The 16,508-nt window shown below is 42.8% G+C and overlaps 1 protein-coding gene across 10 annotated transcripts in view; it reads left to right on the top strand.

Moving 5' to 3' along the window:
- The first annotated feature begins 6,879 nt into the window (after positions 1 to 6,879).
- Positions 6,880 to 16,508, top strand: part of JAKMIP3 (Janus kinase and microtubule interacting protein 3) — a 101,703-nt gene continuing 92,074 nt past the window's right edge. For 9 of the 10 annotated variants that reach the window (XM_088670409.1, XM_088670408.1, XM_088670407.1 and 6 more), the window contains exon 1: positions 6,880 to 7,058. The gene's annotated coding sequence lies outside the window, so the exon portion shown is untranslated. Of the gene's footprint in view, positions 7,059 to 7,353; positions 7,490 to 16,508 lie in introns of those variants that run through there. The other variant, XM_088670405.1, reaches the window with a different exon arrangement.

Genomic DNA, 16,508 nt, shown 5'->3' with positions numbered 1-16,508 from the left:
AACTTCATACCCTCCAACATTGAAAATAGGGATGTCCTAAGGAAAAGTAGGACATGCAAGGATCAAATCACAAACTGGGACTGCTTCTGTAAATCTGGGACTGTCCCTGGAAAATGGGGACACTTGAAGGGTTTGCAACACCCATCAGCTGCAGCCCAAGTATGGTCCATAGCCAGAGGGTGATGGGAGTTGTAGTCCAACAACATCTGGGCAGCCACGTTTCCCACCTCACTATACAGTGGTACCTCGCAAGATGATATTAATTTGTTCCGTGAGTCACTCAGTATAGCAAAATTTCATCTTGCAAAGCATCGTTTACTATTTACCTGCTTTACCCGGTCTACCCATTTAATTAATGCGTTCCTATTCGTCTTGCGAAGTGTGGCCATAGGAAACTTCGTCTTGCGAGACGCAACGCAAAACGCTTTCATCTTGCGAGTTTTTCATTGCACGAGGCATTTGTCTTGCGGGGTACCACTGTATATGAAGAAATTGTATGGATTGGCAACTTTGGTATTAGGCTGTAAGACTATCAGGTGATTCCTGAAGAAAGAATTTTCTTTCTTTCTTTTACTGACGTGCCTTAGGAATGTGAAATTTGAAGAAGAAAAAAGATGCTGGTTTAAATGTCCAGATAGCATCCATATTGCTCACTGGATTGTACTACTTGGCTTGAAGCCGCCTGTCAAATACATGTCAAAGGCTAATTGGGTTGTGAGCCTGCCTTCCACAGCGGCCTACATCAAAGCTATGCCCCGGACCTGGCAACTGTAAATTGAACAGATATAAATAATGTAAAGGTCTATCGATCCAGGAGCCTGCAAAGTTCCTTCCAAATGCATCTCTATGGGAACCAACTTGGTCTACATTTTCTTCGTTCTGCATTTCGTGTGATACTGACCCACCTTTGTACAAGTGCAGCAGTAATAAGAAAATAAAATCACCGGCTGAAATCAATGCACTGACTTCCTGTGGTGTTAAGACAAAAGTAATTATTTAATGGTTATTTTGATTGATCATTGAATGGCCACAGTGCCGGCCCTGCCAGGAGGCACTTTGAGCATCATGCCTCAGGCAGCAGATTGGGAGGGGTGACCGAAGTATGTACACTGCTACTTGCTATTTAAAGCACATGACTTAGACTCATAGAATCATAGAGTTGGAAGAGACCACAAGGGCCATCCAGTCCAACCCCCTGCCAAGCAGGAAACACCATCAAAGCATTCTTGACATATGCCTGTCAAGCCTCTGCTTAAAGACCTCCAAAGAAGGAGACTCCACCACACTCCTTGGTAGCAAATTCCACTGCCGAACAGCTCTTACTGTCAGGAAGTTCTTCCTTATGTTGAGGTGGAATCTTCTTTCTTGTAGTTTGAATCCATTGCTCCGTGTCTGCTTCTCTGGAGCAGCAGAAAACAACCTTTCTCCCTCCTCTATATGACATCCTTTTATATATTTGAACATGGCTATCATATCACCCCTTAACCTTCTCTTCTCCAGGCTAAACATACTTCCTCTAAAGAATCATGGGAACTGTAGCTTCCCCCTCACAGAGCTACAATTCTCATTATCTTTAACAAACTACAATTCCCAGGATTCCTTAGGGGGTATCATGTGCTCTGTATGCTGGAGGTACTTTAAACATATGGTGTGGATCTGCCCTACGTGGTAAGAGGAAAATCTCACCCGAGACAAGAAACAAAGAAAGATGGCAAACAAAAAACGTAGCACCCCAGCACATGCTGGCATCTATGAACAAGTGCACAAATTGCAGCTTTGCTTGTAGTCAACCGCATCGATTAAGCACTGCTCAGACTTTCAGAAGCCTGGGCCCTTGGGAGTATCTTTGTATTGGGCAGCTCAAGGCTTTTGCAGCTGCATACAAATAATCTCTGGCTGCATCTGATGTCTGTAGGATCTCATTCTTGCTGCTGCTGCTGCTGCTGCTGCTTTCCCCCTTCATTCCTAACATAAGTCAGCCCAGCCATTCTTCTCCTCCACTTTGAAGACGCATAAATCACACTGATATAATTAATTGCATCTAAGCCTGTTCTACCTGCAACAGCCACTTTTTCACTTAATAGAAGTCACAGTGAGCTACCTACTATTGTTATCTGGCCAGTCTCTTGTTTGTTATGCTCTTCAGATCCACATATTTTACTGCTTAGGCATCATCTGTCGTCTCCCCCATTGAGATTTTGAAATTAAAAACAACAAGAAGTCACAGTTCTGCCTCAGTGTAGTCAGATATAATGCTAATGTCACAGAAGCCAGGAAACCTGTGGGGTAGTTTATTAAGATAACCATTCAACTTCCACCTTATTTACTTAGCCAAACAACTTCCTTTACATTGTTTTGATGGCCCAGATAGTTGTAAATGGGATGTAAATTATCTCCACTGAGACTGGATTCAACCACAACTGATGCTATATTGATTAGTTTGTGTAAAAGGCATATGAAGTGAGGCGCATGACCCCCCTTCTCACACGAACCCAGGAACATGGAAGTCACTTCCATGTGATGCAAAGCAGCCTTATGCTGCTGGATTTGTGTGTGTGTGTGTGTGTGTGTGTGTGTGTGTGTGTGTGTGTGTGGAGCAAATAACATACAGAGCCAGGGTTTGTGGGTCTTTTCCACCCAATCAGAATCCTTTCCTTCAATGGGGTGTCAGTTGGGTGGGAACGATAAGCACAAGCCACGTGGTTGCTTCATTCACACCACACACACACACACACACACACACACACACACACACACACACACACACGTCTCACCAGTGGAAGGCCTCAGTAAACGGAAGTGACCCCCCCCATAGGCACATAATATTGAACATGATGCAGAAAAAGAGGACAGTGAGGTGGTTTCCCTTCCTCTCTCATAACACAAGAGTGATCCAAGGAAACAGAATGTTGGAAGATTCAGGACAAGCAAAGCAAAATGTTTCTTCATACCTTGCACCACTTGCATGGCTTCAAAAGGTGGTTAGATAAAATTTGTGGATGAGAAAGCTATCAGTGGCTACTAGCCACAATGTGTCTATGTAAAAGGTAAAGGTAAAGTACCCCTGGATGGTTAAGTCCAGTCAAAGGCGACTCTGGGGTTGTGGCGCTCATCTCGCTTTCAGGCCGAGGGAGCCGGTGTTTGTCCACGGACAGCTTTCTGGGTCATGTGGCCAGCATGACTTCTGGTGCAACAGAACACCATGAAAGAAGCCAGAGTTGCATGGAAATGCTGTTTATCTTCCCACTACAGCAGTTCCTGTTTATCTACTTGCACTGGCGTGCTTTTGAACTGCTAGGTTAGTAGGAGCTGGGACAGAGCAACGGGAGCTCACCCTGTCGTGGGGATTCGAACCGCCATCCTTGATCAGCAAGCCTATGAGGCTCACTGGTTTAGACCATAGCGCCACCTGCATCCCATGTGTCTATGTACCAGTTGTTGGGAATCACAAGTGGGGAGTGTGCTGTTGCACTCACGCCCTGCTTGAGGGCTTCTCGTAGGTATTGGTATGGCTACTGTGAGAAGAGAATGCTGGAAGAAAACGGCATTTGGCCTGATCCAGCACAGAGAGAGGGGTTGTGTGCCCCAATCCATACAACTTTCTCCATGTGGTCAGATGTTGACCCATTGGAAGTTTATGCTATCTGGTCTCAAAATACTCAGATTTAGCGCAGATGCTCAGATTCAGCACACGGCTGAAAGATTCGCAAAACTTACCCTTATTGTTTAAGCCGGCACCATCCCACTCTGTGGCTCATGCTGTGTAATACTTCTCTCCTTCTTTTCTCCTGGGCTGCAAGGGATGACGTGTTGTTCCTTGACGTGTTTCTAAAAGTAACTTATTCAAATGCTTCCTGCTTCAATTTTGCACTGCTAAAAACCCCCCCAAGGCCATTTATAATACACTTTCAAATGATAAAAGAACCTAAAACAAATACCCCCCCCCAAAAAAAGATAAAAGAGCAGTAGAAGTATATAAACCAGCAGAACTGCATGTTAAATTCTTAGGAGCACAAAATTTCAATGGGAGAGAAAGAGAGAGAAGAAAGTAGTAATAACATTAAAAATAGCATGCCCCCCCCAAATCTCCCAATATTCATGTGGGCAGACTGAGAAGCAAATTTGGGTGACAGCTGGTTGCTAGGGTGCCCTCTGCATGGGCTTTAGAAAGATGCCCACTCCTGACCAATCCCCCATCCTGCTTTCTGCCATGCTTGACACTCATTGGGCACCACAGCTGCCACTCGGGTAGGTCACTGAGCTTTTGCCCCTTCTTTCCAGCCTATCAGCGGGTGGTTTAGAGGACACTTCCCTTGTACTGGGTGCTGGCAACCCACACTATGCCACTGCTTCTAAGTGTCACACAGGCTAGAGGTTGCACCAAGTTCTAATGGCAATGAGAAACATATCATGATTGATTCCCCACCTCTGGAAAAATGGAAAATAGGAATTAGGTAGTTTTCATATTAGCAAAGTTGGAGATCAACATTAGGTGGTAGATAGATTTTTAAAATGTCTACCCAGACATGCAATTTTATTATGTATATTTGATTTCAAAACTGTTTTTTAAAAAAATAAAATCTGTTGATTTTATCAGTATTTTCTTATGACTAGTTATTAAAATATTATTTTATTAAACTTACATTGGGTTTTTTGTTTTTCTGTTAAAAAAGAAACCTAACTAACATAAAATTTCATTAAATATAAATGCAATAGAAGCCAGATTGGGTAGCTTTATATTGCTGCTGTCCCCACACTCTCTTTAGTGATTAAAAGTAGATCCCATTTCCATGTATCAGCCGAATTGGCACACATGTCTGATTTGGCCCTTAGGAAGCCTTGCAACAAATATATAAAGCAATCCTGCAAACAAATAATCATTGCAAGATAGTGTCATACCGAATGCCACCCATATGAGTCTAGCTGATATTTTGGTATTTTGCAGTTCATATCGACTTCATTAAATTACATCAACTCTCAAAAAGCACTTCCTCTGTTCTAAACCACACTGGCGTAAAATCATTTTGCAGTAGATCTATGGCAAATTGCTAACATTTTTTTTAAAAAAAAAAAATCCTGCAGAAGTAGATGCTTCTATTAAGCCTGTGCATTATAAATTAATGGCATTGCATCAAATACCCCGAGTCTCATCATAAACAGAAAGGGATAGCTACCAACCACCTGTTACCCCATCTGTGGACCTTTAGAGTTTTGCCAGGCAACACTGTCAGAATAAGTGTCCAATGAGGCTTGCACAGCTGTGGTTATATATTAAAGATATTTATCAGATACAAAGGGGCATATATGCATCTTTCCTCTTCAAAGCACTTCACAATCGAACAGTTTGGACAATGCACAAAGATGCCTTTTGTTAATGGATGCAATGAACTATAAAACCCCAAACAATTCAGGGAGCGACTATAAATGTCAAAGCCTACTGAAAGTAGAATTACAGAACTCTTGTTTAAAGCCATTAGCTGTGGTACCCCTGTATTTGACAGAAATGCCACTGTATTTGTATCATTGTGATATTCCTTAGTACCGTAGGTTCAAAAATCCTAAGAATTCTTTCGACTGGGCATGTGGCATTTAGGTTTCCTGTTGTATGCTGGTCGGTTAACTTAAGGGGGCACCCCCTAAAACAAAACTGAGTATGCTTGGTGGCCAAGTGAGGGACAGAAAGGGAGGGAGAAAATAGGGGTGGGGAAGAGAAGGGCAATGGAATGAGGAATCCTTGAAAAGGGCTTGGTTGGAATCTGGAACGCTCCATGATGCAACATTTTGTTGCAAGTTCCCTTGCTTACTGTATCTGTTTATTAGTAGGACAAGTCACAGCCCATTGTAAACATTATTTAGCTTTGGGCGTGTTCTTCAACCTTGGTTCCCCAATGTGGGTGGACTACAATTCCAATCATCCACACCAGTTTAGCCAAGGATGATGGGAGTTGTAGTCTACCCACACCTGGGGACTCAAGGATGAAGAACATGGGTTTTCGGGGTGTCTGTGTGCTGTTTTTCCACAGTGAGCTGTGCCCAAAAAGCCTTCCAAAACAAACAAACCCACCTGTCTTATCAATATACAAACCAGCAGGGGTGTCATTGTTGAACCCAGTTTACAAAAGGTACCAGAACGTTCAAACAGGCCAAAGTCCAACCATTCAGTGTTACAAATAAATAATTTAGACTTAACGTGTAAGCACGGACCAAAAGGAAAGTTAACAAACAAGCAGTACTGTACATAAATACAACTCAAAGGGGCTGGGACCTTCTCTCTAGCTCTGGGCTTCCTACAAGGGGTTAATGATGAGTTCTGTTATCTGCCATGCCCGGATACTTTAAAGACATTTGCAAAGACCCCAGCGCAATTTCCCCTTCTGCATCCTTTTCAGAGCAGAGAAACGCTCCAGGAATTAATTCTTGTTAAATGAAAACAAGAATTTCAAAATGATGAAGAGGTGATCGCACACCGGCCACATGTGCGGAGGTCCCCTGCAGGAGGAGGAACTCGTCGGACCGTCTCTCCGGCTGCTTGCAAATGCCAGGGAGAGGAGCCACGGGGATTTTAAATGTCAGTCTCGGCTGGGTCCTGCTACACCCCTTCCTTGGCAGCAGAGAGGAAGGGGAGACGGAGAGAGAGGCAAGCCTCTGTAACCTTGGCAACGCAGAGAGTGGAGCCAACAATCCCCACCCCGCTTAGGATGCTGGAGAGGAATTTGTTTTCCGCTTTGAGAAAAGCCAGCCACGAATTAGGTAGCTGCGGCTGAGGGCTGGCCTTGCTGCTGGATCGAGCGCCTTTGCCTTTCGCTTCCTGAATGGGAGGGCCTCCGTTTCTCCAAGTGAGCTCCTCCGATGACGTGCCTGGAGTCGGCTGCTAGCTGCAGTGTCACTGCAATGGCTGAGGGGCGGCTGTTGGATGCTCGCAGTGAGCTCATTTTTCCCAGGAGGAAGGCGAGCATCCAGCGCATCGCCCGGCAACTGCAACCTGCTGGTGAAACCCCTCTCTAGCTCTTTGCCTCAGTTAGGCTGGACTGAGTCTCCACTTTCAGGGTGTGTACCTGGTGAGCAGCTTTTTTTAAAATAAAAAAATCTGTATGGTCGATTCCACCCCCTCCTCCTCTTTTCTCCCTCCCTCCCTTGCTTTCAGCCCCCCCCCCAAATTGCTGGACTAGACTTGACGAATCATGCTTGCATCACATCTGGTCCTAAGCCGTTTCGAGAACAGCATATATAACCTGCAGGGAGAGAACGGACTTTTGGATTGCTTGATTTTTGCAATTTAAAAAATGCTAAACCTCTTGCAAAATGCAAGGTGAATGGCAACCCCTCCCACTCCCCTCCCCGTGCACCCCCCCCAAATGCTGCTTTAAACCTGCCTGATAGGAACAACCTACAGGTTTTAGGCTGAAGTGCACTGCAATACACGGAATGGTGCTTCCTTCAGGTAACGCAGACCAGCAATGTGCCCATCATGATGGAACTTGCCTGTAAGGTCAGTCTCTCTGCATATTTTTGCCTCTTTCTGCACCCGAATGGTATCGCTGTCTTTGCACACACAGTTATATAACTGCCTGCTTGTGCATTCTGGAATTAATCCATTGCTAGGTTCTTGGTTTTTTTTGCATGCTATGCTATGCTAAGCTATGCCATGATTTGTGTGATGTATCAGATGGCTGCAGCCTGGGGAATAAATATAGGTTGGTGGTGTTATTTTTTTTTAATGGGAAAAAATATTTTTAATGGAAAAGGCCAGATCCATGACATTATATTCTAATGCATAATGCAGGGAGCTGCACCCATTTTGATTTGGTTACTTCAGATACAAATTCTGAGTAGAGCTGTTAGTTACATGGTCCCACCTGCACTTTTATATATTGAGCATCAACATTATTATTTGGGGTGGGGGTGGGGAATGAGGAAAGAGAGTCTAGCAAATTGCACTGAGCTCTTGTGTGCTGTGGACACCTCTTTAATTCTCTTCTATAACAATAGAGCCCTCTGGGGATTAATTTGCAGTTAAGAGGGATTTCCCCATTTTATCACCTCTGCTTCCCTTGTTGGTGATAAATGTCAGTTTGGCCCATTAAGTGGCTGGACTTTCCAGTTCATAAAAGCTCACTAGCTGCAGTCAGCTTACAACAATGCAGATGGAGTTTGGAGTGCAAAGATAGCAGGTGCAAATCTTTTTTTCCTTCTTCTTTTTTTGTATTGTTACTTTCCCTCCCTCTGAGCAATCCTACCGTAGTAAGATGGGACCTGGTACAATGGGATTCACCTGCATCAATGGTTCCATTGGGAGAACTGAACAGTTTCTTTCCGCCTTCCATTCTGATTTGCTGCTGTCGGCCTTACCTTCCTGAAGTACGGTGTTGTCAGCAATGTCATCCTTTGCTTTAAATATAGGTTTGTAGGGAGTTCTCTCTGTGTATGTGACCGGGGTGGAAGGAGGCAAGGTTTGGAATAGGGATCTGTCGCTTCAAAGTTTAGTTTCCACTACTTATATGAAATGAACTGTCAGGCATCTCATAAGAAACCAAGGACAACACATATGACAGTAGGAACTGTTCAAGACAAAATGTTAGAAGAGCCCTTGAGAAACAGAGCCACTGCAATGTTTAGGGCTGCAATCTGATACCTGCTTCCTGGGAGAAAGCCCCACTGAAGTCCATGGGACTTACATCCAAGTAAACATGGATAGGTTAAAACTTCCCCCATCCCCACAAGAATATTGACCCAGCAGTACAGATGTAAATGGCAAGTGAATAATATTTTAGATTATTTTCTTGGTGGCCTCAATCTGCCAGATGAATTGAAGAAAGCTTTCATTGTGGGTTGCTGTATGAAGATAATAATTTTTAATAACAATCTAGGCTTGCATTTTTCCCCCAAGCATTTTATCCCTTCTGTGTATCTAATCACCGGTATACATTTCAGCATTTTATTTCAATAGATTAACTATACTGTGTAAGCAACCTCAGAAAGATTTGCTACCATCCAGGGGAATTCTCAAGCTCTGTCTTGTTGATTATACTAATACATAATATTTCATTTCAGCATTGGGGGGGGGGAATTGATGAGGCTCCAGAATGATCTTTAGATGACACCTGAAAAGGCTTGACAGTCTTTTAGCAGTAACAGCATTAATTGAGCACAGCAAACTTCCCATGGGTTCTTAAAGCACCCATATGCCAAAAACAGATTGAATTTTATATTGTGGGCCCACCAACTTTTTAATAGCTGATTAGCTTGGTATTTGTAATCCACAAGGGTTGTTTTCTCTTGCAAGAAACATTGCAACATATATGGTCCATTACAATAACAGGATATGTAGATTGGTGAGTGATTAACAGTTGCAGCTTAGATTGTGTGTTAACATAAAAGGTACTGGAGCATATTCCAAAAGTTACTGGAGCACAAGACAGACTCCCATTGATTATATAAAATAGCACCATTACCCAAATGGACAGTGTGTGCATATCTCAAAGAGGACAACCCTCCCATTTATTTGAATTTCTAAATATCATAAATATTTTTCTTTTCAACTTCTGAGTATGTTTGGTTAACTCTCATTAAAAACTCACCAGCACATTAGACATTCTTTGCAAAAGATAAATAAAATCAAAAGTAAATCACCAATTCTGCCCACTCTCACAAAAACCATTGCCAAAAGTTCAGATTCTGCATTTGCATCTATAGCTGAGACTCAGGTTATCCATATATTTTATGTCTACATATGTATAAGATATAGACATAAGATTAGATAAGTAGATAAATAGGTACCGCAGTGGCGGGAAGGTAAACAGCATTTCCATGCACTCTGGCTTCTGTCACAGTGTTCTGTTGCATCAGAAGTGGTTTAATCAATGCTGGTCACATGACCCGGAAAGCTGTCTGTGGACAAACACTGGCTCCCTTGGCCTGAAGCGAGATGAGTGCCATACTCCATAGTCACCTCTGACTGGACTTAATCATCCATGGGCCCTTTACTTTTTTTAATGTCTACATCCTTGAGGCTCCTTCAGATATTGCTGACAAAATACACATATTTTGTCAACGTTCATCTTCAAATTGTGATAAATGACATTTTAAGAAGCTTTGTATACTGATCAGACTTCATGTGACTCATCCCATTGTGTATTTCTGTGTAAATTCCACTTGATGTTCCATATATCTCTTTTGTCTCCTTTGCTTCCTTTTTAAATTTCATTAGGACTTGTTTAAGTTGTATTCAATGTTGTTGTTTTTTCAGGAAGAGCTAAATGAATGGTTCCAAATGAACCATTTAAGTATCCTATGCATATTTATTAGGGAATAAGCTCCATTGAACTCAGTAGGATTTATGTTTGCGTAAATATGCTTAGGATCAGGCTATTACAGTGAAATTCTTTAGTATTTACTCAGGCCTAAACCACACTGAGTTAAGCTCAGTGGGGCTTACTTCCCAAGTAAGTGTGCGTGTGATTACAGTAGAGCTGCCATACATCTGGAATTTCCCAGACATAGCCAGGCTTCATCTGTCGAAAATGGCATCTGGGTGGAATTTTCAGAAAGCGGCTATAATGTTTGGGAAAACCCAGCGTATGACAGCCCATATCACAAGTGTTGTTTTTTAGGTGCTTTCCCTTTTAAAAAAAGTTTAAAACTTCAATTTTTGTGTCCAGATTTTCACTTTTTGAAATATAACAACCCTAGATTACAGCATTAGGGTCCCCCCCCCCCGCTGTAATAATATGATGTGTGGATGAGGCCATGAATGCCTTCTTCCTCTCATCCAAGCCTACTTTGGCCAATAACACAGCTAGCTCAAAAAAGTGGGGAGCTGTGCTCTCAGCAGATTGGCTGAGATGGACAGAAGTGCTCTGGCTAATACTTGGCCATAGCTCAGAGGCAGATTACCTGTTTTGCATGGGAAAGCTCCCAAGTTCCATCACTGGCCTCTTCATGTAGGGATGGGGATGACCCCATCTAAAAACTTGGGAAGCCATTGCAAGCCCTGTGGGCTATACTGAAGTAGATGGACCAGTGTTCTGACTGAAGGAGCTCAATGGTTGGACTTTGTATAAAGCAGCTTCCAAGGTTCCCCAGTGCTTAGCCTTAGCCCATTCTGTTGCAGCACAGGTCTGCTTGATCCAGGCTGAGTTGCGTTTATGAGCTGGCTGGTGTACTTGGAAGTTAGACCAATGGATCCAAAAGGAATTATTTCCAATTAGTGGGTTTGACATTTCGTTAGGTACTTAATCTGAGAGCCAGGAAATAATGACTATGACCTTTGGTGCAGATAGGAAAGCTTAAGATACTGTACTACACTTAATGGGTTTCCAGGCATACCTTCTTTAGATGGGAAGAGCTGTAGCTCAGTGGCAGAGCAACTTGTGTGATGTGCAGAAGGTCCCAGGTTCAATCCCTAGGTCGTGTCTGAAACCCTGGAGAGCTATTGCCAGCCAGTGTAGACAATACTGAGCTACATGGACCAGTGGTCTGATTCAATATAAGACAGATTCCCATGTTCCTATGTGATGTGTATTAGTTTACTTACTTAAAAAATATGCTAAGCCAGATCTGTTACATTTAGGGACCTTTTGCTGATTCTGCCCTGTGTCTTCTGCTCCAAGGTCCTACTCTGATGACACCACTGACTAGTGCCGTTGCAGCTGAACTAAACTGGAATGATTTGTGCATGGAGCCTGCCTATCCTGCCCTTTCTCCCCAAGAGAAATGTATTTTTCCTCCTCCCTTATTTTCGTTTCAGGTAGGGCCTGCAGAGCTTTGTTCAGGCTACAGTGGCTTCCAAGGACAATGAATGCCATTAGAGCAGAGTGGTTCATATGTCTGGGCCATTATGGCCATCCTCTTCTGTGTAACGCTGCTACAAAAATAAAAGATCAATATGAAGAGGCTAAATATGGTTATATGCAAAAACCTATATAATTGGTTCTTGTAAAACAGTTTACTACCCTGTTCATTTATTTATTTTTATCACTTATAAAATAGTCTCAACCTTTTCTTTTTTTAAAAATGAACTCATTAAATAAGCAATTCACTAGCCTACAACTTTTATTAATATGCAAAGTATGTCATGCTTTTTCATTAGCACAGAACTTTATGAGACGCTGAGAGCACATTAAAATAATCTCATTTCTTGTTTTATTACGATTATCTAGGGTTTATTGAACTTGTAGTAGTATATAGCCAACAGTGGTATGAAACATCACTTTGAAGGACATTTATTTCTTAACATGCATGGGATTGTGTTGCTAGTTGTACATAGATTCTATTGAAATTAATAGCCACCTATGTCATAGCAAATTTGTCCTGTTGACAATGGCACCTATTGTAAGTCCAAGTAACTTCACCCAACCCATGGTCTACACTCCTCCTTTCAGAAGTGGGTTGAAATGGCCAGCACTGAGGTCACAACTGTAGCCTGCTGAAAGTAAGGAAGAGGCAGATCACACCGCCACATTCAACTCTTCCTCAGCACCATTCTGTTTAGCTCTGGGTAAAAGCAACAGCAACAAGCTCAAGGCCTACCGGTATTGACCGTATTTCTAAGTTGTTAAATGCGGGTTTTAGCTAACTTTGACACAATTTTTCAGATTATTAATTACTGGTTACAATGGATTGAAATCAATGCCACTGCTGCTTGGGCGGTTAGCCTTTCCCCACTTACCTGGGACTACGTAAAGGTAAAGGGACCCCTGACCATTAGCTCCAGTCACGGATGACTCTGGGGTTGCAGTGCTCATCTCACTTTACTGGCGGAGGGAGCCGGTGTACAGCTTCCAGGTCATGTGGTCAGCATGACTAAGCTGCTTCTGGCGAACCAGAGCAGCGCACGGAAGCGCCGTTTACCTTCCCGCCAGTATTTATCTACTTGCACTTTGATGTGCTTTCAAACTGCTAGGTTGGCAGGAGCAGGGACCAAGCAATGGGAGCTCACCCTGTCGCGGGGATTTGAACCGCCGACCTTCTGATTGGCAAGCCCTAGGCTCTGTGGTTTAACCCACAGTGCCACCCGTGTCCCTTTACCTGGGACTAAGCCCCACTGAATTCAATAGGACCTACTTCTGATTGGTTCATATTGTCAGTCTTGACTTCACTTGAGTCCCACTGATTCCACTCAGTTCAGCTTATTTAGTCTGGATCCAACCTGATGCCATAATTAACCAATTTTTGAATTACAAATAAAGCTCTGCTTCTGCAGTGCAGTCTATGAAAACGAAAGTGCACTGCAACCAATTTCTATTCCGTGGTCATAGTTCATGTCTACAGAATGTACGCTGGAGCCAGGTTTGAACACAGTCCATTGGCTGGGGCTTACACAGCACTACTGCTGATGCATCGCACTCATAGACCCAGTACCTTTTTGCATGTTTAAACTTAATTGATTTCACATAGGGTTTAGGTGGATAGCACTGCACTGATTTGCAACCCTAATGCCTTTTTAGTCTTTTGATGTGCATTCAGGATTTCTGTGGCTGCCTAATTTAATTCTGAGCATTCCTTTAAAAAAATAAATAAAGATATTTTCAAATCCAACTCTCAAATTTCCAAAGACTCCCTTGAAATGGAAACATAGTTTGGACAATTTTCTGAACATCTCATCACATTCAAACATCCACGTTTCTTCCACCCTGAAATGCAAAGCACTCTTCAGGGATAACTAAAAGTGCTGGAAACAACTGAGAAATGGACATAAATCCCAAGTGAGTCCAGCCACTGAGTACTCCGAATGAGTTTTTGCCTGACAAGCCGAGTGCAAATGGCTCCCCCAGGGATCAAATATAACATTGAGCATGGAGGCTTTTGTTTTTTATCCATTTGCAGCTGCTGTTGCAAAATCACCTTACACTGCATGTACACAGCCTCCCTGCAACACTGACTCAGAGCAGTTCCTCTTTGATTACTGTTTCAATAAGGTTCAGTTCATATATTATCCTGGCACGTGGCTGCCTCCTGGAAACCAAATTGCACAGGCACCCAAGATGAAATGTTGAGCAGGCTTGGTGAGCTTTCCACGGGTAACTAGTTGGACCCTGTAGTAAAGAGGATTCTGGACTAGACAGCCCTCTAGTCTGATCCAGCAGGGCTGTTCTGGAACAGCTGGCATAATGGGGCAGCTCCCTGGATCAGACGTCCTGATTGTTTCACTGCTGATTACATGAACAGGGTGGGGGCAGGGAATCAGCAAGGTCAGGGATTATCACACCAGTGAATGATGATGATGATGATGATGATGATGATGATGATGATAAAAAATACCCCACCCATCTGGCTGGGTTGCTCTGGGCAGCTTCCGACACACATAAAAACATGATAAAACATCAAACATTAATAATAACCATCTGATCCTACTATGAAATAAAGTGATTTGGATTTGAACCATCTGTATCCGATACAAAAAGTCACAATAACTTTAAAATAGCAACACTCAACAATCTACCAAAATGCAATAGGGCTGCCATATTTCAATAAGTTGTTAAGTTGTTGAGCTTTTGGACTTGCCTAAGATCCAGGACAGGACGCCACCCCCCGGACATCACTTCTGCCTTTGAAATCCCGGTAATGTCTGGACGTATGTTAGCCTTATAGGAAACAACAAAATTAAACATCAGCAAATAATAATCAAACAGTCCACACCCATTAATTACAATAAAGAATTACCAAACTATAATCAGTTAAAAAACCCAGCATATTAAACTATAATCAGTAAATATAATGGCAAGTCACAATGCATAAAATAGCACAAAGAATACAAAGCCATTGTAAAAGGATCAAATTGAGAAACAAGGGCATACAACCTAATATATATACTGTATATAGAAATAATATATCACTGGACTCCTCTTCTTTCTTTTCAGCTGCTTCTGCCCACGCAGCACTGACCTTGCCAACACAGTGATGCTGCTGTTGGGAGTGCAGAACTGTGGCTCCAGCCCCTTCTACTTATGTCTGTGCAAAGGGCTGCCCAAGTGATTTGTGCTGATAGTAACTGTGCCAGGGAATCCATGCCAGTAATGTGTAGTTTCTTGGCATAGTGATTAGCGACCTGAATCAAAATGGTAGCCTTCAGTGCTAATATCCATTCAGCTTTTCGGCCACAACTGCACAACCTGATAATATAGAAAGCGGCCCTATGAACTGTGAACTGTGACCCATGTGACTATCACTAGGCAAAGAAAACTCAAAACTTTCAGAGAGCGATTGATTTCTGGTGCACTGTATCTGATACTGCAAACCGTAGGAGTTTCAGCGGGATTATCGTTCCCATTCAGATATTCTGAGAGTGATGATTCAAGCTCCCTGGAGAGTGATCAGTAGAATTCTTAAATCAACACTATTTTGCCAGGGTACTGGTGAATTATACTTAGTTCTATAAACCTGTCTCAGGATTCTTGTTTGAATCTGCTGTGCAAAAGGGGACAGGATTAGTCTTTGAAACACCCCATCACCAGCAGCACAGGCATATATGAAGACTTCCAGCAAAGAGCTCCAATTCCCGGAGTGGTTTCAACAACCAATCCCTCTTTCTAGGGAGCCCTGGGAATTGTAGCTCTAAGTCCTGGTACCCTTAACAAACTACAGCTTCTGGAATTCGTTAGGGAAAGCCATGGCTGTTTGATGTAGCATCCTAGTGCTTTAAATGTATGGTGTGAATGGGGCCCTTATTGCTGTCCGGAGGAGCTGTGGCACAACAAAAGCAGGTCAAAAAGAAAACAGAAGATTTGTGGTACAAAACTTTCTTGGATTTCAGCTAAACGTTACAGGACTTGCATTGATTAGAAATGAAGCAGTTTGACCGCTTCAAAGTGTTTGCAGGTGCAGTGAACTACTGAAAGCAAGATTGCATATGCCTGCTCCAATAGCTTCATGTGCACAAATCATCATAAATGCAGTTTGTACTGCTTAGTAAATTAAGCTAATTTAGTGAAAGTGTTTTACAAAGGAATCTTTGTAGCTGGGTAGAGATAGCAAGTCTTCCAGGGTTTTGATCCGTTGGTCAAGTGAAGGAGGGGTCTTAGGGACGGGGAAGTATTTTTGACTTGTGGTGTATCAAAGTATCCATTGTTATAGCTGTAGCTAGCAGCACTATACCTTAAACCAATCGTTTCAAAGTTCCTACCCGCAGGCCCAGTTGATGCAGCTGAAAATGACTGAGGCCCAGCAGTCACGAAAATGGTGGTGGATGGAGATCAAGTTTGACAAAATCAGCTGACAATTACATACATCATTTTCAACTGAGATCTAATCCATCTTTTGAAGTTATTTCATATTTTGACCGCAGCATTTTCCTCATGGCAAGAAGTTCCACTGCTCACATTTCCCTGAGCTAAATAAAGAAATGTTTTGACAGCCTCCCCATTTTCAGCAGAATTTGCTGATCCAGAAGCTTTAAGTGGCGAATACTTTTTCTTCTCTAGTCTTCTTTCCTGCTGCCATGTACCCCTCAAAAGTATTTTTAGCCCTCCCCTGTACATTCATTTCCCATTCTCCTTTCACACTGAACTTGA

The sequence above is a fragment of the Zootoca vivipara genome, chromosome 5 (genome assembly GCF_965207765.1).
Source record: "Zootoca vivipara chromosome 5, rZooViv2.hap1.1, whole genome shotgun sequence".
NCBI lineage: Eukaryota > Metazoa > Chordata > Lepidosauria > Squamata > Lacertidae > Zootoca > Zootoca vivipara.
The sequence above is the reverse complement of the archived record's forward strand: the minus strand, read 5'-3'. Positions and strand labels throughout refer to the sequence as shown.